The following is a 23,024-nucleotide window of genomic DNA, read 5'->3' on the forward strand; positions in this document are numbered from 1 at the left end:
GTGATGTGGTCCCATAGCAAGCTGCCCACATTTTTGAAAATATGCATGGGATCCAACAAGTGGTTGACCTGTAAGTGGGTCCAATATGGCAACTCGTAGAAAACTGAGAACCGCCGCATTCCATTTGGATGTGAATCCGGGTTTACCATTTTCAGCTCGTACCAGCTTGCAGCGTTCATACGTGCTGGAGGTCGTCCAAGAAAACCTTCCCTGAGTTCATGATCCTCTGGCACGAAAGCGGCGTGTCCTTGATATACCATCTTCTTCATGGTTCGTGACCTTCGGGAGTCTAACTGTGGCCCACACAATGGACATGCATGATAACCTGAGGTAACGAGACCTGCAAGGCGATCCACGACCTAGTGAATACTTGATTGAATGAAATAAAATATAGATATTACCGGCGAGAACAAAGGTCTGCTCACCTGAGCACTCTCCCAATCCCGGAAAGTCATGCATCGTCCACATGAGAATGGCTCGAATGTTGGCTGACCGCCGACCATCGCGCCTGCTCATATCTTGCACCGTGACCCCCTCCTCCCACAAAATCTTAAGCTCATCGACTAATGGACGAAGATACACGTCCATATTTTTTACTTTGTAGCGGCCCGGGACGAGCAAGCTAAGAATGAGATGTCCTTTCTTCGTAGAAAGCCATGGAGGAATGTTGTAGTTGACAAGCACTATAGGCCACACACTGTAAGAAGTCGAGCGCAGACTGAATGGGTTCACACCATCCATGGCGAGACCGAGCCGAAGATTCCTTGGCTCTCGCGCAAAGCCTGGGAAGGTAGAGTCAATGTGGCTCCATGTGTGCGAATCTGCTGATATTCGTTGCACTCCATCCGTGGACCTATTCTGCACATGCCACGTTGTCAAGCTTGCCATGGCAGACGTGCGAAACATGTGGTTTATGCGGGGGATGAGCGGAAAGTGTCTGAGGACTTTTTTAGGGATGGTCTGCCCTTGCAAGTCCTGTCGATACCTGTGAGCACCACACTTTGGGCATGTCTCCATAGTCTCGTATTCATCTCGAAACAATATGCAGTCGTTGATACATGCATGGATGTTATTGTAGTCCATGCCAAGCTTCCGTAAAACATGTCGCGCATCATCACGAGACTCAGGCATGGTGTTTGCAGGTGGCAATATATGATATTTCAATAACCTGAAAAAATCATAAAACACCTTGAAAAATCTATCCATGTTTGCAATAATACTGTTTAAAAAAAAAAACAATGAAGTCTGTGTGCAAGGTACCTGAATAACTCAGTCACACTCGTATCGCTCCAACCGTATTTTGCTTGCACACTTAAGAGTGCAAGCAATGTCTTCAACCGAGATACTCGGCACCCATCATATAATGGTATGGATGCTTCCTCTCTAAGAGGGTCAGATGTCTCAACATCCATGGGAATCAATGCATCGATCATTGCCTCCATCTCAGGCTCCAAGATTGTAGGCAAGTCGGGAAGGTTGTCTGTCTCCTCTGGCATTGACGGTATAGATGGGCCTTGCGAGTGGTCGATTGGCTCCTGCAATCCATCCATCGCACGTCCACGAACTCTTCTAATTGGCCGCAAAGGGTGCACTCCCCCTTGGGTCGAGACATCACCCCCCTGGATACAAAATTTACCAACAAGACCCAATCTTATTGTGTATGGTTTTCAATTAGCTTGAGAGTACAATGCATGAAAAATGCTAACTTCAAATTACCGTTTGCTAAAAGTCTGCAATCGCCTGATCAATGATCTCAGATTGAAACTCGCCAAATCGTCGTACGTGTTCTATAGACAATCGGCGTTTTCGTCTAATTGCCAACTTGCATTGAGAGCAAGGACATGGGACACGCTGATTAAGATACGACTCGCGGTCTTGAACAATAGGACCTTCTTCGTTTGCCATCTTATCTACATTACAGCAAACAAGGCTTAAATGGATAGCTTTATGGAGATGTACGTCAAGTTGCAAGTTGACCATAAACCTTGCATTGTATATAGTAGTCGAGAGATTTTCCGATGTTATATCTCGGCCTTGTATCATGCTCAACGATTTGTTTGTCTCGGTAGATAATTTTTTGTTATATCTCAGCTTTGAGTATAAGTAATCCATTTTAAAATTAATGCGCGCCATCTATGAAATTTTATAACTATAGTAATAAAATTTATTTCAATCAATTCTACTCATAGTCATAAGACCTGAGAGAAATTATCCTATACTCAATTTAAGGGTTTTTTCTTCTATAACAATAATTTTGGGTTCATTTTGATGAAGTACGTGGCCGTATGCAAAGCACATTGCATACCATTATCAATACGTATATTATCTTAAATTTCCTTCCCTTCCCTCTCCCTCTCTTTCTCTCCCTCTCCCTCTCTTCCTCTCTTTCTCTCACCCTCTCCCTCTCCCTCTCGTTCTCTTTCTCTCCCTCTCTCATTTCCTCCCTCCCCCTCCCTCTCCCTCTCCCTCCCTCTTTCTCCCTCTCCCTCGCTCCCTCTCCCTCCCCCTCCCTCTTTCTCTCCCTCTCTCATTTCCTTCCCCTCCCCCTCCCTCTCCCTCTTCCTCTCCCTCTCCCTCTCTTTCTCTTTTTCTCCCTCTCCCTCTCTATCTCTCTTTCTCTCTCATTTCCTAAACAAGTAAAAAATAAAGTGATTTAAACATCCTCCAAGCAAAAGGGAGAGGGAGAGATACAATGCACTCTCCCTCTCTTTCTCTTTCTATCCCTCTCTCATTTCCTTCCCCTTCCTCTCCCTCTCACTCTCTTTCTCTCTCATTTCCTCTCCTAAACAAGCAAAAAATAAAGTGATTCAAACATTAAACAAGCAAAAGGGAGAGGGAGGGAGAGAGAGAATGCACTCTCCCTCCTTCTCCCTCTCTTTCTCTTTCTCTCCCTCTCCTATTTCCTCCCCCTCCCTCTCCCTCTCCCTCTATTTCTCTTTCTCTTTCTTTCCCTCTCCCTCTCCCTCTCCCTCTCCCTCTCTTTCTCTCTTACTCTCTCGTTTCCTCTCCTAAACAAGCAAAGAAAAAAGTAATTTAAACATTAAACAAGCAAAAGGGAGAGAGAGAGAGAATGCACTCTCCCTCTCCCTCTATTTCTCTCCCTCTCTCTCCCTCTCCCTCTCCTTGTCTTTCATTTCCTCTCCTAAACAAACAAAAGAGAACGATTTAAACCTTCAACAAGTAAAAGAAAGAGAGAGGGAGACTCACCAATGAGATATGGCGAGCGTGGGCGGCTTCTCTTTGCAACGAGGGCTCCTCCTCTCCTTCACGAACAACGATGGTGGCGGTGGCGACGGCGGCGGCGGCGGCAAGTCTCTTCCTCCTCTTCTCTCACAAAGCCTTGGCTCTCTCCCTCGCTCTCTCCCTCGCTCTCGCTCTCAAAAGGCGAAGAAAAAAAAATGAAAACGGCGCTCTGGTTTCGGCCGCGCTTTTTTTCCCTACGGCGTCGCAATTGGCGTCACTATATGCGTCGCTATTTGCGTCGCTATATGCGTCGCTATTTGCGTCGCAAATGCGACGCATATAGCGACGCCAATTGCGATGCCTATAGCGACGCCGATATCCGCCGTCGCTAATCGGCGTCGCTATTGCCCCATTCCCTTGTAGTGTGACTTCGAGCATGTGTGCTTTGACTTTCTTTGACCTATCCTTTTAAGAATGCGGTTAACACTTGGACCACTTGCTTCTTACCTTAGCACCCTTCCAATCAATATTCCAACTCTACAAGGTCTCTAGCTTAATGATTCTCTTGGCCTCTAGGCCTATTGCATCTTTTCTTTTAGTTGATGACAGACTTCTAATCAAGTTTGTCGCTTTATTTGCATTCTATAAAGCTCTATGGGCCATTTGTACATTGTCGTGTATAATGAAGTGGTCATTGATGAATCCTTGACATTCACCACAATGCTGCTAATGAAGCTTTGTTGGTGTACATTGTTATCACAAATATCTTTTTACTTATCACGGTCAAACTACATTACTTTCAGTATCATCGACTCTCTAACAATGTTGTAGAGAGAGATATACAATAATAATGTGACCATGCATTTATTAGAGAGAGAGAGAGATGCAAATAGATCTCCTATCATCCACTCTATGAGAGAGAGAGAGAGAGAGAGAGAGAGAGAGAGAAGAGAAGAGTGTGTAGAGAGAGAGGGGAAAGAGGAGAGGGAAATGAGTGAGTGAGTGAGTGGGTGGGTGGGTGGGTGGGTGTGTGTGCGCGCACGCACAAGCATGCGCATGTGTGTGTGTGTGTGTGTGTGTGTGTGTGTGTGTGTGTGTGTGTGTGTGTGTGTGTGTGTGTGTGCGTGCGTGCGTGCGTCTGAAGAGAGCATAGATAGAGAGTATATATAATGATCAATAAAGAGAGAGAGGTATCCTCTCTAGTCCAATGTTGCAATCCTTCCTGTTGCCATCTAAAAATGAAAATATCATATCATGAAAACACATTTGAAATAATAAAACTATGCTAACCAAATGCATCATTTTTCTTTTTTATCATTAAATGTTTTCTATGTTAAATATTAAATGTTAGTAATTAATCTAAGGTAATATTCCATTCATATGGAAACTGGTTGAAATGAAGCTAGGGCTAATTGACTATTGTTGTTAACAATAATGGAAGCATAAATATTTTTAATGAGATAGACAATAAAAGAAAAGTGTGCAACAAGAATTCCTAAAATAAATTCAAATAGTACAAAATGCATCAACCCCTAAACTCACACATATGCATTAGAAAAAATATAATTTGCATACTGTTATGCTTGGGTGCATGTCACTTATGTTCGAGATAATCGACTATAAAAACAAAGTGTGCAAAAAGAATTCCTAAGATAAGTTTAAATAGTACAAAACACAACAACACCTAAAGTCACACATAAGCATCACACAAAATATATACTTCAGGTATTCCTATGCTTGGGTGCATGTCACTTATCTTCGAGAGGAAATCAACTTGGTGCTAAGCTTGCATGCACATTAAGTTACACACTCAAAAAAATGGGAAGGTGTGGCTGGTTTGGTCATTTCAAAGCTTATTAGAGCTCTCCAAGATGCCTTATATAGTTCAATGAAATATGCCACACATGTGTGATGAACTCGGTAGTACTTCATAATCCATGGCAAGGACATTAATGTCTCAATGGGGTTACCCCTATGATATTATCAGCTTGAAAGTATCATGTTCTTGTAGGGTAAGGGGGACCAACTATAGAACACCTAATAAAAAAGATGTATTTTTGGGGGGATTTGAATATATGAGCATGCGGGGGATATCAAGAGGAATAGAACAAGTCCAATATTTATTTTTTTATTTTTAAAATATTTTATATAATTTCAAAAATACACTTTTAAGAGGTAAGGGTACACTTGAGGGCCAGTAATGTAACACTTTTTGGCAATCAACGAGTGACACATAAGCAAGATTATAATTATACTCCTCTTTTTTTATAACATCACTAGCCCCATAGTGTTTTCTTTTTGGCACCCATTTTGCAATTGGCTCCCTTACCCTATTAATATTAGAATAACAAAATCAGATTAATAGTGTAACATGGGTGATCATTAAGGTCTCAAGCCAATTGAGTGGATTTCCTCAAAATCATGTCAATGTCTTTATGGTCTTCATTATAAGACTTACCTCCTCTCAAAGCGCCTCTTAGTGTCTACTTATCTTCCATATGCCCATTCTCTCTAGGTTTTTATTTGTACTAACAAGCCATAATTTTGAGAGCATTATTAGGAAAGTACCAATACATTGTCGATTGGTTCTAAAAAGGAATGTTTCTAAGTTTAGAAATAGGTACATAAAGCATTACAACCGTTTGTACTAGATTAGGTTGGACCCAATTAGAAAATGTTATGCCTTAAATTACACTCATCCTTTCATTCTACATATTCCAACAACATGCAAAACTATTTTCCAAACTTCATATGGACCCAATTCTATATTCCAAACTTCGTATGGAAAGATACAAAACATCAAATTATCACATGAGGAGAAAATCCAAATCGAATTTACATCTTCAAGACAATGGATTTTTTTAGGCCTGTGGCAAGCAATAAAAAGAGCAAGTTACCACAACTTTTTCTCGCAAGGTCTTAGGTGATACCCATTATAAATTGTAATCCCTTTGTAGATCTGTAGGTTTAAGAAAGCATTTTAATAATTGAATCTCATGTTGCTTTGATTTGCAACAAAAAGAGAGATATTATATCATAGGATTGAGCTTCTTTAGCAAACAAATCAAGGGATGAAAGTCTGAAACCTCCTGAGTTATATGGTTTTATACTTTTGCATATACATTAATTTTGTTTTTTTTTTTTAACGGACAAATGTCGTCACATCTTACATAGGAAGTGTTCAACTTTTTTCTATATCCCTTCATGTCCCTTTCATGCGAGCATGCTATATAAGGGAGCGGAATTTCAAGTCTTTGCACGTACATTAATATTACTTGTAGAAAATGAACAAAGCTCATCATATCTATCATATATAGGGACTACAATTTCAAGTCTTTGCTTTTTTGACACGCCCTTCATCATGTCCCTATCATGTGGGCATTAAGTCTTGTTGTTGTCAAACCTATTGTCTTTCAATTTTTCCCTTTTTTCCAATCTTATAAGGTGTAGGAGTAGACCTTTGATGATTAAGTTACAAATGTGGTTAATAACGAACTATATATGGAAGGTTCCATAAGGCATGCTTATTAATGTACTCTACATATTTTATTAGAAAGTACAACCTTTGAGTGATGACATTCCAATATTAGCCTTCTTTTCTTGTTTTACCATGTACCTTTCTCGAATTTCCTAGAAAAATCTCCCGAGTTCTCCATCATTCGTAAGCTCAAGATATGGTAAGAATGGGGATACCACCTACACCTTTGAACATTTAGGAACTAATGTTACACAAGGATAAGTTCTGATTTTGAATGGTTGTTGTTCCATGGCCCAATTGGGAGAATGGCAAGTTGAAAAAGTTACGTGTATGCTTGGTTAACCATTCGGTTCAAATTCACATTCTTGTAGGAACTTCTTATTAAACTCTTGTTTATCAATTGGCTAACATTGGGAGGAGATAGTAAGAATATGAAGATAAGAGTGAGAAGTAGCTGTTGTCATGCAAGTTGTAGCCTAGAGTGTACAAAAACATCGTAGTTAGATGGATTTTGATTCCCACATCCCATGTTTTCGATGTAGATATAATTGACATCTTAAGGGAAGGTGGTAGGGTTAGCTCATGGTGTTGTTTCAACCTCTTGGCGAAATGAAAGGGTTTTGGGGTATCACTAGGTGTATACTACTTACTTGCCACACCTTTTTGGAAGTATAGAAATCGAGTTTGCATGTGGTGTTGTTTCAGACCCTCCCTGGTGAGTGGTATGTGTTATAGGCATGATGACTGTTTTTATTTGGAAGCATAGGTTACCACAAGACTTACCATGGTTCAAGGAGGCATGGATGTCACATATTGCGTACGTTGGTGATAGTTGTTCGTTTTGAGGAATGCGGAAGTTAACGTAGAGTAAAGTAATATGTCATGTATTACGTGGCGTGGTGATAGATATTTTTGTGTTAAGGAATGTAGAAAAAGAAAAAAGCACTGTGCTCTAATATTTTTTTTAAAAGGAAAAGGTGTAAAGTGCTGGGTATCGTGCCGAGTCATAGCTCTGCCTGGCGTCATTCGTACCTTTGTAGGCTTATGCAGGCCGGCAACGCGCATCCACGTGGAAGGGCGTCGTACAGATTTTTCTTGCCAATCAAATGCGGATTGGATTTTTAGGCGGAATAAGACAAAATAACAGTAATGATGAGAGAGAGACCAAGAATGTACTGCCAGCATTGCTCGGTAATTAGTATTAAAAAGACGAAGAACGACATACAACTACAAAGCCACGCTACGGCTACCGTCTACGCTAGCCGATGCAGGAAATACCATGATAGCCTTCTTAACTGCGTTTGGCATTTTTGCGTCTGCCAAGTTCCAGAAACCCCCTCCGGAGTCCGGGCCCCACCCCCTCTCCCTGCCGCTCTTAAATTTCTTTGGTTTAAATTTCCATCATATCTGCTTTTAAGGGCTGGTTTGAATCCGAGATGTCGCCTTGATCCCAACGTGGCCTCGTCATCAATGAGCGCGGTCGGCGCTCACCGATCATCCTCTTTGATTGGATGAATCATCACCATCGTCATGACTCATCCACCACCATTATCACCCATCATCATCAATTTTCTTCTTCCACGTGGTCTTCCTTATCATCTCTTCCCCCATGACGTCCTCACATCTCTTTTAGTGCGTTCGCATATCCAAGCTCACCCTGGCCTTTGCTTTACTAGAACTCTTTCTTTTAGAATCTGACTTAACAATACTTTTAGCTTTTCTTAATACATAGTCTCGCATTACCTGCTTCTTTTTAAAAGCCTTGTAAACCTTGATGAAACCTCCCCCACCCTAGCACACTAGTCTTAGAGCCCCTCCCCACGCAAGTAAGCACACTTCCTCTGTGGACTTAGCCACTTTGTGGTCCCTATGCAACAGAAATAATAGGTGGACCCTCTAGTCGCATATGCGACACAATCAGCCAAACAATAAAAAAAGGAGGAGAGAGAAACTCATCTCTCTGTATACGAGAGAAGATCATATCATATTTGCAATAACCACATCATATTACCTTCCTTGAGTACATGAAGTATCACCAAATTTAGAGATACTTCACGAACCACACCAATTTCTTTTTTCTTTTGGGGATCCAACTCAACTGCCATGGCCTTTCACTTATCAAACTCGCTTCAATCATTTTAACTTGTGTGTGCCTTACATTAACTAGCATCTCTTCATTATATTGCAATTTTCTATGATGTAAACTTGTAAAACATGGCACTTACATACCAAAAAGCTAAGCTTCACAATTTGTAAGCTCCTATAATTAGAGCTATATGGCTAGCTACCCCATTTTGTACAAGCTATTACCATTGGAGTTATTACAAACCAAGTTATACGGCTAGTCAAAAGATTATGTTTCTCCAATTAAAAAGAAGGAACTTCCTAATCTTTGAAAATGTTTCAATTTTAAAATGTCATATCCTCCAAAGGAAGAATCAATAGACCCCCAAGTTTCATAAGATGAATGCAATTTTCCCATTGTGCCTTTTTTGTAGAAGAGAAGGAAATTGTAAAACATTTGTTTTGGGATGTAATGGAGTACGTTCAAGTTGGAGAAAACTACAAAATTGTATGGAGAATATTAGATTTCATCCCGAAATTAGTTGGAAACAGGCACTCCTTGGTGAAAAAGGCACCATGAATGAAGAATCATGGAAAGTTTGGGCTATGTCTAGAGGCAGTTTGTATAGATCAATCTGACTATCCAAAAATGCTACAGTTTTTTTGTCATGAGAGAAACACCTTTGGTGTTGTTAACAATGTTTTCAACCATGTTTTGGATGAAAGTTTAGCTATCTTAGGCATTTTGAGAAAGAAGTCTTGCTCTTTTTAGAGCTATGAGAAAGATGATTATAAAGCTAATCTTCCCCATTATGCCTTTTTCGTAGAAGAGGAGGAAATTGTAAAACATTTGTTTTGGGATAGTAATGGAGCTTGTTCATCTTGGATGCAACTAGAGAATTGTATGGCGAAGATTAGATTTCATCCAAAAATTAGTTGAAAATAGATACTCCTTGCTGACAAGGGCACCATGAATGAAGAGTCATGGAAAGTTTAGGCTATGTTTAGAGGCATTTTGTGTAGATCAATTTGGATGTCTAGAAATGCTAAAGTTTTATTCATGAGAGAAACTCCTTTGGTGTCATTGATAATATTTTTAGCCATGTTTTGGATGAAAATTTAGCTATCTTAAGCATTTAGAGAAAGAAATCTTGCTCTTTTAGAGCTATGAGAAAGATATAGGTAAAGACAATCTCATCCTTATAGAGATTATATAAATACTACTTTTCATTATAAAATATATGATCACATTACAAAAAAAGTATTACATAAGAGCAATACTTTTGCTTATGCTAGTTGAAAGAAAGACGTAACTTGTGTAAGCCTTTCCATACTTAAAAATGAAAATTTGAGCAATTCTTCATTTTTATGTCTTCAATAATTAAACTTGATATAAATGCCCCAAATCAAATGAAATTAGTAAAAGTTATAGTAAAGGAAGCAAACATTTTAGCTATATGCTTATATATTTTGTCTTCATGAAAGAAATGGATCATGACTTAATTTGAATAATAGGTCAATGGCCTTATGAAAAAACCAAAGCTCTTGAAAGTATTCATAGTTTGAGTTCATTAAAACCCAAAAATGAATGAGCTACATTAGATGTACTACCTTGAAAAATAAACAATTTCAACCATTTGCCCATGTTAATGCTAAGAATTATACATAGAAATGTATGAATGGACATGCTCCTCTCTATTTTGAAATGCTATTTTCTTGAGAGGTTGATGGACATCTTCCCCTTACTTCAAGAATTGATCAATATAAAAAGCTAGCTTATACAACCATCCCTCTATTTAAGTGCTTGCAACATTAGCTTGTACCTTGAAGCAATATTTTCAAGGTAAGCAAGTAAAATACAGCTTCTAAGAAAAAATTGTTTAATTAGCTAAGCATGTTTTGGAGAGAGAGAGAGAGAGAGAGAGAGAGAGAGAGAGAGAGAGAGAGAGAGAGAGAGAGAGAGAGAGAGAGAGAGAGAGAATACAAAGGATGTATGCCATATTTGTCAATTGAAAATGTGAAATAGCCACAACGTTTTGCCAATACATGAGCCATAATAACAATTCTATAACAACACATATATCATGGACAAAGAGAAGATGAGGTAATCACATGCATTGCCAAGAACAAATAAGCTAATTGGAAACATTGCCATCTCATGTGCCCAAAGAACCATATGACATGGGGCTAATTCTTGTTTTCCCTTTAATATTCAATGCATGTTCATTAAAAAAGTGACATTATTTCTAGAATTCTTAGATGTGAGAAGTCAATGCCTTTATTGTTGATTATGGTAATGCTTGTGCTAAAATAACTAGGTCACATTCATAATGAACACTTCCCATTAACATAATAAGATAACCCCATCCTTGTAAATGCATCAAGATGCTACATAACTAGGTCTTACCAAGCTTTTAACACACTAGGAATATTTTTGACATTATTGACAACATTCTATCACATTGTTAACAAATTTAACATTTATGATGTTAGCAACGGTGGTAATGAGAGTTCTCATGACAATGCATCCTCTAATAAACTAAATGCCCTCCTTACACAAGAAGAAAAACAAATTAGGCAAGGGCCCCTACTAGCATTATTGTTTTGGGTGAACTTTCATTTCATGAGAGACAAATAGGGGTCCCCAAAAAAGTTTTTAAATAAGAATCTTTTGAACCCCAAAACTAATTGCCCAAGGATTCAAATTTCACCATAGAAACTACCAAATCTACTTATTTTTAGACAAAATTTATGGATCCCTACATAAAAACATGAATGGATATGTTAAAGTATGTGAAAGGACCCTATGATGTTGATGAATTTTTACCAAACGTGGTACACAATTGCTAAAGGATGTATTTGGAAAACAAATCATTGGCCTTTGTTGCATGTTTGAGACTAACCTAATAAAATTGCTCAAGTCATGCACAATGAGAATATGTGGCATAGATTGAAAAAGACTACATATACAATTTGATCAAGGGTCTTGAGCTTTGGTAGTTCAAAGGAAAGGTCAAAAGGAAAATCACAACCAGTAGAGTATAGTAAGGACACATATATATATATATATATATATAGCTTGTTAATGCTCGATATATCACATACTTTATTCCTCCATACAATTCATGTTACATCTCTCCTTTTAGCTTCATTAATATGCATTCTTCAACTGTGCCTACCATGTACAAGGTACTATAAAGGAAGAGAAAAAGAATTATCTATGCAAGCAACATGTGGTAAGTGAGTGCCAAGGCTTGATGAGGAACTTTTGATATAGGGTAGTTCAACCTTACAAATTATAGTACCATCCTCTCTATCAAAGGCATCAAATTGCCATAAAAACATCCAAATGGGATCCACCTTGAGCAAATAATTTAGGTACATGCATGTACACTCAAATGCATGTGTGCATGCACATGCACGTATGCATTACTTGAGCATGTACACACATGTGCATGCATGCGTATGCATGCTCCCCCCCCCCCCCCTCCACATGCACAGACCCACACCTACCTAATACATAGTCATATGCCTCAATAAGGACATCTTAATGAATTTTTTTCTATATATGTGTAACTAGTTTAAAAGTGTTTTTAGTCTATTTTGGATGCATGGACAAATTTTGGAGATGAATCTTTTTTTAGGTCAATTTTTTTCTAATGTTGAAAAATATTTTCCATCTTTGAGCTTGATTTCTAGCTAGACTAAGTGAAATTTGGCTAATGATTACCTCAAATAGACCAAGGAGGACATCAAGGAGAACATTTTGTACTCTTATAAGCTTATCCCAGTTTGTTCACAATTTTCAAGACATAGGCATTTGCAAATTGGAAATTTGGTAGGAATTTTTAAAAACAACACATTTTCTTCCTTTTTTAAGCTATTTTAAAAGTAGCACATACCAAATTTGAAAACATATTGGAGTATTGTTTTCTTGGAAAATGCATTTTTTTAATAAAAAAGCTGACATTGGTGTTCCAACAAATTTGGGGGTGTTTATAGATTTCAAAAGAAGGGGAGCATGTCATAGCACTCAAATCATCGTGATCAATCGTTTGAGATTGAGAGTGAGGTTGTGATTAAGAGTGAGAGTGTGACTAAGATTGAGCTCTGCATGCACATGATATATGTTCAAGGGTGGAGGAGAGGTTTGTTGAGTTCTTTCTCAAAGTGCATGTTGCAAGGACATTCTTGCTGCTACTTTGTAACTCCATGGATTATAGTTGACTCTTGTATTCTCTTATCTCCATAATTCTCTTGAATCTATGCAATTTTCTTACTTTACAAACATGACTATGAAGAAGTCATGTTGTGAGTGGTATAGTTCAGATCCACAAAGATGATAGGTTTGGAGAAAAGAATCAAGGAGCCAAAAGAAGTTATTAAATGCATTCTTGCACATTTGAGAAGAGAACAAACTAGAGAAGAAGCCATGAAGAGCTTGTTATAGACTTGGGTGGTGATACCATTGTGAATGATGTGAGTGAATAAAATGGAGAGCTGCCTCAAAAGCCCAACTCACAATAAACAAACAGAGGAGAAAGATCTATTGAAGATGATACTAGTGAATCTTCTATTAACCATAATTTCAAGAAGGTAAAGTTGGAAAAACTTTGTGGTGAAAATAATATAGGGGAGGATATAGGAGCATGACTTGAAGAGCTTGAAGATTGCTTCAACATGCATACATTTTCTAAAGAATCAAAGATCAAGGTTACAAACTTTCAACTATGCAACATAGTGAAATTATGGTGGGAGTCCTACCTAAAGACTAGAACTCAAGTTGGCCATGTTGTATGGGAGGAATTCCATCTTCAAACCTAGAAAAAGCATTGCTCTCCTCATCACAATATGGAGAAAAATATAGAACTCCACCACATTATTGAATAATGTGAAGATGATAAACATGATCTTTCTATTGATGACCATAATTAAAAGTCTTTCTGACTTCATAAATTTTCTCTAGAAGTGACTATGATACATTAAAGAGCAAGTACCTTGGGGGTTTGAAGGATGAGTTGAAATATCAAGTGCACTAATTTTCTTGATGCAATGGCCAAAGTAGAAAACTATGAGAGGATGCAAATTTATAATGAGAAGAGGGTAGTTGCCTTGTCTTCTAGTCCTCTAGTAATTGCTAATGGTAACCATTCACAAAGTTCCTCTACTTCAAGACCAATAAATCAACAACTTCCAACAACAATGGCAAAATTTAGAAAAGAGACAGCCTACATATTGGCAATAGATCTAGAATTTCTAGAGAGAGTGAGGATATTGTGCTTGTGTTGTCGTTATGAAGATTAAGGAGATATCATATATTAGAATGTCCAAATAAGTTAATGGAAAAACCCTTGCAACAAGTAAAGAAGAATAAAATAACTACAACTATCGAAGATGCGAGAAGTCAAGCTAACTGCCCTTTACTCTCTTATAAGATGAAATATATCTTATGCACTGTATTTTAGGGATTTTGTCAAGAATTATGGATATTTTTTGAAATAAAAGATGAATTTATTGATTAGTCAAGTAGCATGCATTTTTTCATAACAACAAAGCTTGTCGATAGATTGGAAATAAAAATTGATGGAACAATGAAAGGATCTGTTGAGCTAGTAAAGGGGGAATTTAGTATGCATCACCAAATTTTTTAATGACCCAACTATCACCAAATTTGTATTAAGCTAACGGATATTCCAAAGACTTGTCATGCATGCATGCGTTGACTTCATGCATGGCCATCATAGCTACTAGTGAACACAAAAGTTAGGAAAGCTCTCTATTAATCTCCCTACCACTTAAAAGAATAGCCCATCTTAGCACCATGTTAGTATCTTTAGGTAGACTATGGACTCTATATCTAGATAAACATATGGACTCTATATTTAGACTAACCTTGGTGACTCCATACACATTGATCGAGAATCCTTTAAACCTTTATTCCATGTACCCTTGTGCTCATCTCTTAGCATCTTATGCCTTAATATAGGCTATTCATTGACCCCTATTGACTATGTCAATACATTAGCATAGAGACCCCTTGCATGCTATCAACATTATAATTGAGTTATTCTATGGACCATGTTTTTCTTAGGACCCTTGTCCTCACAAGATTGCTTTCCATACTAGGTATGGCTATTATGAATTCACAGTTCTAGGTTTTTGGTTGGGTAACTTACATTTCACTTTCATATGTTTGATAAATAGCATAATCTATCCATATCCTAATAAGTTCATGCTTGTGTTCTTGGATGGCATTTTCGTATATTTCAAAAATGTAGAGAACATGAAATGCATCTCAAGAAAGCTCTCAAAGTTTCAAGGAAACATAAACTCTATTCCAAAAGAAGTAAAGGCTTCTATGCCATGGGTAACATTGTATACTTAGAAATAGTTACTTCTAAACATGGGATCCATATAGATCATAAAAAGGCAAAGATTATTGCACTGGCCTACATCCAAGTATGTGAGAGGTATGAGAAGTTTCATTAGGTTATCTCAAAATGAGAACTCCCATATTTTAGACTTTTCTAAGATAGCCCCTAAGATAGTAAGTTTCTTGACTCATTTGATAAACAAGATAAAGAGTTTGTTTTTTGGATTGATGCATATCAAAGAGCTTTCAAGACTTTAAAACAAAAGATAGCTGATAAATATCCTTTGAAAATTTTGTCTTAGATCTTGTTGGTGTAGTTCATGCCTTGAAAAATTAAAGACTCCTTTTCCTTAGAGTAAAACTTGAATTGAGGAGCGACCATTATCAAGGTCCAAAGTATATATTCACTCAACCATTGTTGGACAATAGACAAAAGAGATAATTGTAGTTGTTATGTGAGTATGACTTTAAGACTAAATATGTAGTAGGAAAAGAAATATAGTTGTTGATGTTTTAAGTCATCACCCATTTGCAATAGTTTGTCTATTGTACAAACAAATTTGGTTGATGAAAATTGACTTGAAGTAAAAAAATGACCCAATGTGCTCCAAGATTCTTTTTTTCTTACGTGAAAATCCAAGGGACTTGCATGAAGAAATGCTTCATGTGCTATAAGGAAAACTTTGTTATCTAGATCATTTATATATTCCTAATGCTTCACAATTCAAGAGTGGAATTTTGAAAGAGCATCATGACTTGTATTTCTTTGCGCATCCTAGATTTAGCAAAAGATATAACAAGATCAAGAGTTTTTCTTTTGGCTATTCATGAAAAAGGACAATAGGACCTATCTGAACAAATTTTTATGCTATTAGCAAATAAATATTGAACAAGATATATGCCTAGTGAAATGCAATCATGAGACACCCCTTATCAAAATTGTGAATCCATATTTATGGATTTTGTCACAAAGTTGTTTGTTGGTATAGCAAAGGATATGACACTATCTTTGTGGTAGTTTATAGGCTCACAAAGATGGCACATTCTTTCCAATGAAAAGATGACATTAGATTAAATACAAAAAAATTATATGTGAGAAAAATATCTCATTTTCATGGTATACCTAAAAGTATTGTTTTAGATAGGGATTCAAAATTTATATCAAACTTTTGGCAATACACTTTTAAAGCCATAGATACACGGCTAACAATGAGCATCATATTTGATTCATAGATTGATAGGAAAATTCAAAGGGTAAATCATATCCTTGAGGATATTCTTAGGATGTATATTAATAAGAGAAAAAAAATTACTACTTATTCACCATTGTTTGATTTGGCATATAATAGGACTTGGCATACATCAATGAAGAGGACTTCTTTCGAAGTCATTGTGTGACTCATGTTGATATCTCTTAATGCTTCAAATAAGATAGATGAAGAACTAGTCAAAATTAGAATACACATTAAAGAAGCTCAACAAAGATAAAAGAAATATAATCATAAGATTAAAAGACCATTCAATCAAGGTGATATGATTTTTGTGAGAGTTGAACCTCGCTAGACTAAATCCAATTCTTGGAAAGGATCAAACATTGTCTTTATGTTTTACAAGGCCCTTGAATATTTTAAAGAAAATTTAAACACTTGCATACAAACTTGAATTGCTATCTTGTGTCAAAGTTCATTATGTTTTCCATGTTAGTTTATTGAAGAAGTAGGTTCCAAACTCTATTCATATTTTTTAAGGATAGTTATTATTCATGAGTGGGCATTATTGAACCTAGGGACTCATGATTATGGGCCAAAGTAGTTATCACTAGGATAATTGTAATTATTGTAAGCCATATTTTAAAAAAAGTAATACATGTTGCTACTAGAATCATCATCATACACTCTCATATGTCAAATGAGAAGAAACATTGTTTCATGGCTCAAGTCCATAAGACCACACAATGAATCCTTTTCGTAGTGTAATAATCCTTATCATAATCAACATCATGTCTTGAGTCATGTGTTAACCCTTAGACAAACAAGGTGGAAAATCCAGAAAATCTGAAGCAAAAGACAAGGCGGAGGATGAAGGCACGCCAAGAAAAAATCAGGAAACACAAGAAATGTGAAAAAGTCCTAAATCAAGGAGAGAGGTGCACAAGAAAAAGTGCAAGTCTATACTTTCATAAAAGAGCGCAAGGCGCACCTTGATTTATTTTAAGAGCACGTGCAGATTGTAACGATAGATGGGCGGTAGGAATGAAGCTAAGAAGATAGGAGAACAATGGAAAAAAGGGCCTAGGCTATGGCCGGTCATGTAAAAAGGGGATGATCGCCCAAAGGGGATTTAGGGCTTTGTATATAAAGTTCAAAAGATGAATGAGAGCTCATTCTTTTGGTGTGTGGCAAAGTGGACTCTTCTTCTTCTCTTCTTCTCTTCTCTTACTTGCTTGTGAGTGCTTGAGGGAGGGAGTGTGAGTGAGTGAGGGAGTGAGTGTGTGAGGGTGAGGGAGCTTGGAGGTAAAGCCCTCCTCCATCTCCTCTTTTCTTCTTATCTTCTCTTCTCTTGTCTTGCGCGTGGCTATGGAGGATGGACCTTGAAGGTGGAGGTTTGAGGATGCTTGAGCTTGCATCAAGAATTGTGGAGCTATTAGAGTTCTTGATAGAGGAACCAACTCAATCGGGCATCAAGGTAAGCTCACTACACTCGTAGAGAGGGATGGCGCATCGGCTATGTGAGAGGTAGCCATTAGTGCTCGCTTGAAATGCTTGAACAATAATCGGCCCGTGGGTCTTGGTGGTTGAGCTTGAGCTTGCCTCTACATTTTGATTCCGTTGTTTGCTAGGACCAACGAATTTAGACTTGAGTGCTTATGCACTTCAAATTGAGCATCGAAGTAAGGGTTTCATCCCTGAACCGAAGCTTGAGATAGATAGGATTTTTTGGGTCTTTAATTTGTGCTACAATAAGTTTTTTTGGTTTTTGATGGTTAGCTTAGTAGGAGAAATTAGTTCAGTACTTTGCTTTCAATTCTTGTTGCATTTAGAGTAGGTTAAGGTTAGAAAATCGATTGGAAAAGGGTAGGGTTTGCTATTGTAAAAGAGGCCAAAAAGGGAATATATCTAGGAAAAATGGGAAGGAGAGTTGAAGGGGGTTGAAGCCAACAAGCAAGGGGATAGGAGTGGTAAGAACCTTGTGAAGGAGGGGTTTAATAGCCAAGAGGCTAGGGGGGAGCTCATTTGAAACCCTGGTTGTTTGAGAGAGAGAGAGAGAGAGAGAGAGAGAGAGAGTGTGTGTGTGTGTGTGTGTGAGTGAGTGAGCTTCATTGCATGAACCTACTTCAATTGCATCATTGATAAGTTCATTGCCTATTGTAGGTATACCCACACCTTCTTCGTCATGCGTAGGTAGGATCTGGAGGTGCTTGACTAGTGTGAAGGCCATAATCACTCAACACGGAGAATTTTGCGTCGACTCGAAAAAAATGCATCACGTTTGGCCCGCCGTCCGAGTAACGGTAATTTTGGGCCAAGTTCGAAAACTAGCCCTTGGCCCACTCCCATTCAACCAATTAGCCCAATCGACTCAAACACTTGGAAACTCGGCCCTTGGCCCACTCGACTTGGACATGTTAGAATTTGGCCCTCCGCCCACATCTTGTATTTGGCCCTTGGTTCATGGCCCTTGGCCCAATTCCATTTGGCCATTCGGCCCAATCAGCTCTGATAAATGGAAGCACCCACTTGACTCAGACATGTCAAAATTCAGCCCTCGGCTTGGCCCTTGGCCCAATCGACTGGACATCCACCACTTGGCCCGTCCGAATTAGCCACTCGGCCCCTGCAATTCGGACTTGTTGGGCCGAGTTTAAATTTTCTTGAATTTTTTGACAATTGGACCAAACCACCTAGACATCCGCCGTACGAACATCCAAAGACCATACAAACACTTAAGACGCCTTTCTGGCGGCACAAGAAACAAAGGGATCAGCAAGACTCAAACATAGAGGTGATACTAGTCAACCATCTAAGTAATCCATCACGACAGCAGCATCAAATGTAGTTTTAGAGCACTAACGAATTATTACTGAGCGGAGGGAATAGTAGAGAACCCTATAAACCTGTGGACATGGCCAAAAATCAACGTACAAGCCTATCAGGACGAACCCACGATGAGAGTTCTAGAGTTGTCTAGGCACTTGTTTTCTCACTCACTTTGATTTCCAGCCCTCAAAGAACAATTGTGAAGAGCTAAAAGCCTAATTTTGCACAATGCACAGAAAAGAGCACACGCGCACGCGCGCGCGCGCACGCACACACATACACACACACACACACACACACACACACACACACACACACACAAAGTGAGGGTAAGTTGAGGATTGGTTGTAATTAACAAGGAACACACCTAGACTTAAGAACTTGAAGGAACCCACTAGTAAGAGAAGACCCAAAGACATAGAAGGGTGATTGAATCCCCAAAAGTAGGACCAAGCGAAGGACATAGCCAAAAAACTGAATGCAACAAGGACAAACAGACAATATTGTGGAAGTGGATCTACCCGGACTTATCGACTTGATTGACAACTTGGCAGAATAGGAAGTCCTAGACATGGAAGAGGGCAGCTCAGGCTGTAGAAGTAATGAGGAGCTTAACCTTGGAGACTTTCCTGAGGTCTTCCATGAGTTAGTGAACAAATACAATGCTCAAACTCGGCTAGAGTATCGTGGTAGACCTATAGAGGACATCATAGCAGATCTCGAGGAGGAGAGGAAGCTAGTACATAGGGCTCTGCAAGGCCTAGCCATGTACAACTAGGATCAGCAAACTAGGAACTTACACCAGAGCTTAAAAATGTAAGAGATTCTAAGAGTGCTAGCCCTAGCAGGTAGAAATTGGTTAGAGAGCGAGAGAGCGCTAGAAGGAGACCTCACACTGAGCGAGCTCTTGACAAAGCAACTGCTAGATAACATGGTAACAGAGCAAAGCGCTGCAGCATTAGCAACATCATTGTTAGCAAGGTTAGGGGTTAACCAAGGCTCTAAGAACCAATAAAAAATTCATGTGGTGGCGAAGAAGCTAGAAAAATACCAAGCTAATGATGACCCATACAGCTTTGTGGAACAATTTGAGTAGGTCTACAAGGCCAATGCACCCACATGCCCAATGTATGCATTATGAAGAGATGATGAGATGGCCAATGCACCCACATGCCTGATGTATGCATTATGAAGAGATGATGAGATGGCCAATGCACCCACATGCCCAATGTGTGCATTGTGGTGGAAACCACTTGCTAGCCGAGTGTGAAGACCGTGTGCTAATTGTGGTAGGTTCAGCCGTGACACCATGCATTGTCGATTACCTTGGAGGCTCCCATACCTGTAGCCTTACGGTCAACCCTACCTTGTGAATAGGCCATCGAACTTCTTTTGGAAGGTGAGCCCCATTGGCTCTCCTAGCACCTAATGACACTAAACTGACTATCCCTAGGATGGAAATAAATCCTAAACATATCCCTAGACTGCATGGACCCTACGTGACCCATCCACCTAGTGATACTCTAGTCCAGTATATGGATGAGCTGAGCAATGACAAGCCTTATGTAAATCCATACGTGTCATACCATGAGGAAGGAAATGCTATTCTCATGGACTATCAACCAGTACTGGTGATGGCATTAGGTAGAGTGAGAGGCAAAGGCCTAGGAGGGAAAACCTAAGAGCGGACTTGTGGTCACCCACGTCATATTTCTTTGCACTACCCCGAGAGGGAGCATGCAAATAGAGATAAGACAAACCTAAGATGTGCTGAGTGTGGAATCACTCATCTATTTGTTGATTGCCCTAGGTGGAGGCCATCCTCTAGTTCGGTAAACAAGCCACTGGTTCCATTGGGGTTGTTTGATGTCAAGACACTTGACGGGGAGGCCACAGCTATCCCATTGCATGTCATGACCCATGTGCAGACCAAGCAGGCCAGCATATCATTGCCACGGCCTAGCAACCTTGATGTAACCTCAATTGGAAAGACGAGTCAGAGATGAAGGAAGAATAGACCAGACTCTAAGGTCACCCTCAAAACCAAAAGTGCCATGACACTACTGGTTGGAGGGAAAGTCATTGATACAGAAGAAGAAATGTCGGCTCCTCGGACGGTTGAAAAGGGAAGTTCTTAGGTAAGGGAGTACCCCAACCCGAAGCTCCGATTTGAAGCCATCAAGAAGGTGAAAGAATGGATGAAGGAGGCCGAGGAGCACCTAAAGGATGCTGAGTCCATATTGAAAGACAAGATCGATGATCTCTCAAGCATAAGCACCCCAATGTCTCTCCCACAACCAAAATCAAGGGAGGCAATGGCACCACAATCTAGGCGACCTAAACAAAGTCTAAATGCTTTGGGCTAGCAAGCCAATCAAAGCCATTGGCCAAGAACCGCAAACTTAGGAGAGAGGCAAGCGACTAGCAACCTCTTTAATACACTTGTGACCACCCTTATAACTCTATGCTTAGGCGACCTACTTAGGCAGGATCCAACGCTATGGCTGGAGCTGAAGCACTAGGTTGAAGAACCAAATGATCCAATTACCACAGACTTTCCTGAGCTTGCTGATGCAAAAACTCAAATACCGAGTCTGACGTTGCACTCCATGCCTAAATCCTTGCATGTCAATGCTTTTTGGGAAGGCAAAAAAATGCATGTAATCTTACTAGTCCTAGCTCTGGGGGATATCACAAGAAAGGGAATTGTAGACATAGGGGTAGGAGTGAGTATGCTAAACTATGTAGTACTCCAAACTTGGGGTAACCCATCAGTCGAGACTACTAGGTTCAACATCGCTCTAGCTAACGGAATGAAGGTGAAACCATGTGGAGTGTTGAAAAATTGGCCTGTGAAGATTGCAGGAATCCAATTCGCGATTGACTTTATAGGCATGAAGGAATTGGAGTACGACATCCTGGTAGGCCCAAACCTGGATTTGCAACGCAAGAGTCATAGAAGACTGGGGAAACAATCTTATCTTCTTAAACAATAGAACAGAGGCTGTAAGGGTAGAGATGGACACTTGGCAGACTACGCCAGTCGACCTAGACTCCATCTCCACCATGATGAAGGGAAACACACGGACTAGGGGATCCTCTAGGGCCCTTACCAAGTATATCCCGTGCCCTGAGGATGAGCGAGACTGGATGCATGTCCTTGCTACCATTGATCTGCCATTCTCAGGCACTGAGGAGTGCAAACACGCCATCAAGGCAACTAATAAGCTCAAGGATGCACCTTCAATGCCAGTTTACATGATGACTGGGAGCCTACGTGAAAGACCCAATCTTGTTACATTTTGAATCCCAAACAATAGACAAGAGCTCCTTGAGATTCTAGGGTACTTGAGCGACAAGTCGGGAGGCAATCCAACAAAAGATATTAAGCCACTCTGAGACCTCTTGGTCACGAGCCTAAATGGCAATGGTCCAAGATACACGATTTGAACTTGAGATAAAATTGGGCGCTAATCCTCAACCAACAAGAAGAGAATGTTAGAACAAGGAGAACGATGAGCAACCGGACAAAGACAGATCTGGCAGTGAATATGAGGACTGTTGCTCCTTCAATGATGATGAGAGCGAAAGGGAAATCAATACTCTAGAGTATGACACTAGGGGACGTATAATCAAACAAATATGAGTAGATCCTAGACCACGCAAGCAAAGTGCACTTAGAGTAGAGAAAGGAGTCAAATGCACGGGCTGCAATCACTTGGTTGGAACACACTAGTGCAATCGATTATGAGCAGGCATGCCTATCCCAACTGAGTGACACCCCATTGTTGCGAACGGACTCACCTTGAAATACCTTGGCCTCCTAAGACTAGATGCGCACTAAGGGGGACCTGCCCATCTACCTACGACACCGACAGGTAAGGGAGGA

Source organism: Lygodium microphyllum, chromosome 7 (assembly GCF_053477565.2).
Source record: "Lygodium microphyllum isolate KBCC chromosome 7, Lygodium_microphyllum_v1.1.10, whole genome shotgun sequence".
NCBI lineage: Eukaryota > Viridiplantae > Streptophyta > Polypodiopsida > Schizaeales > Lygodiaceae > Lygodium > Lygodium microphyllum.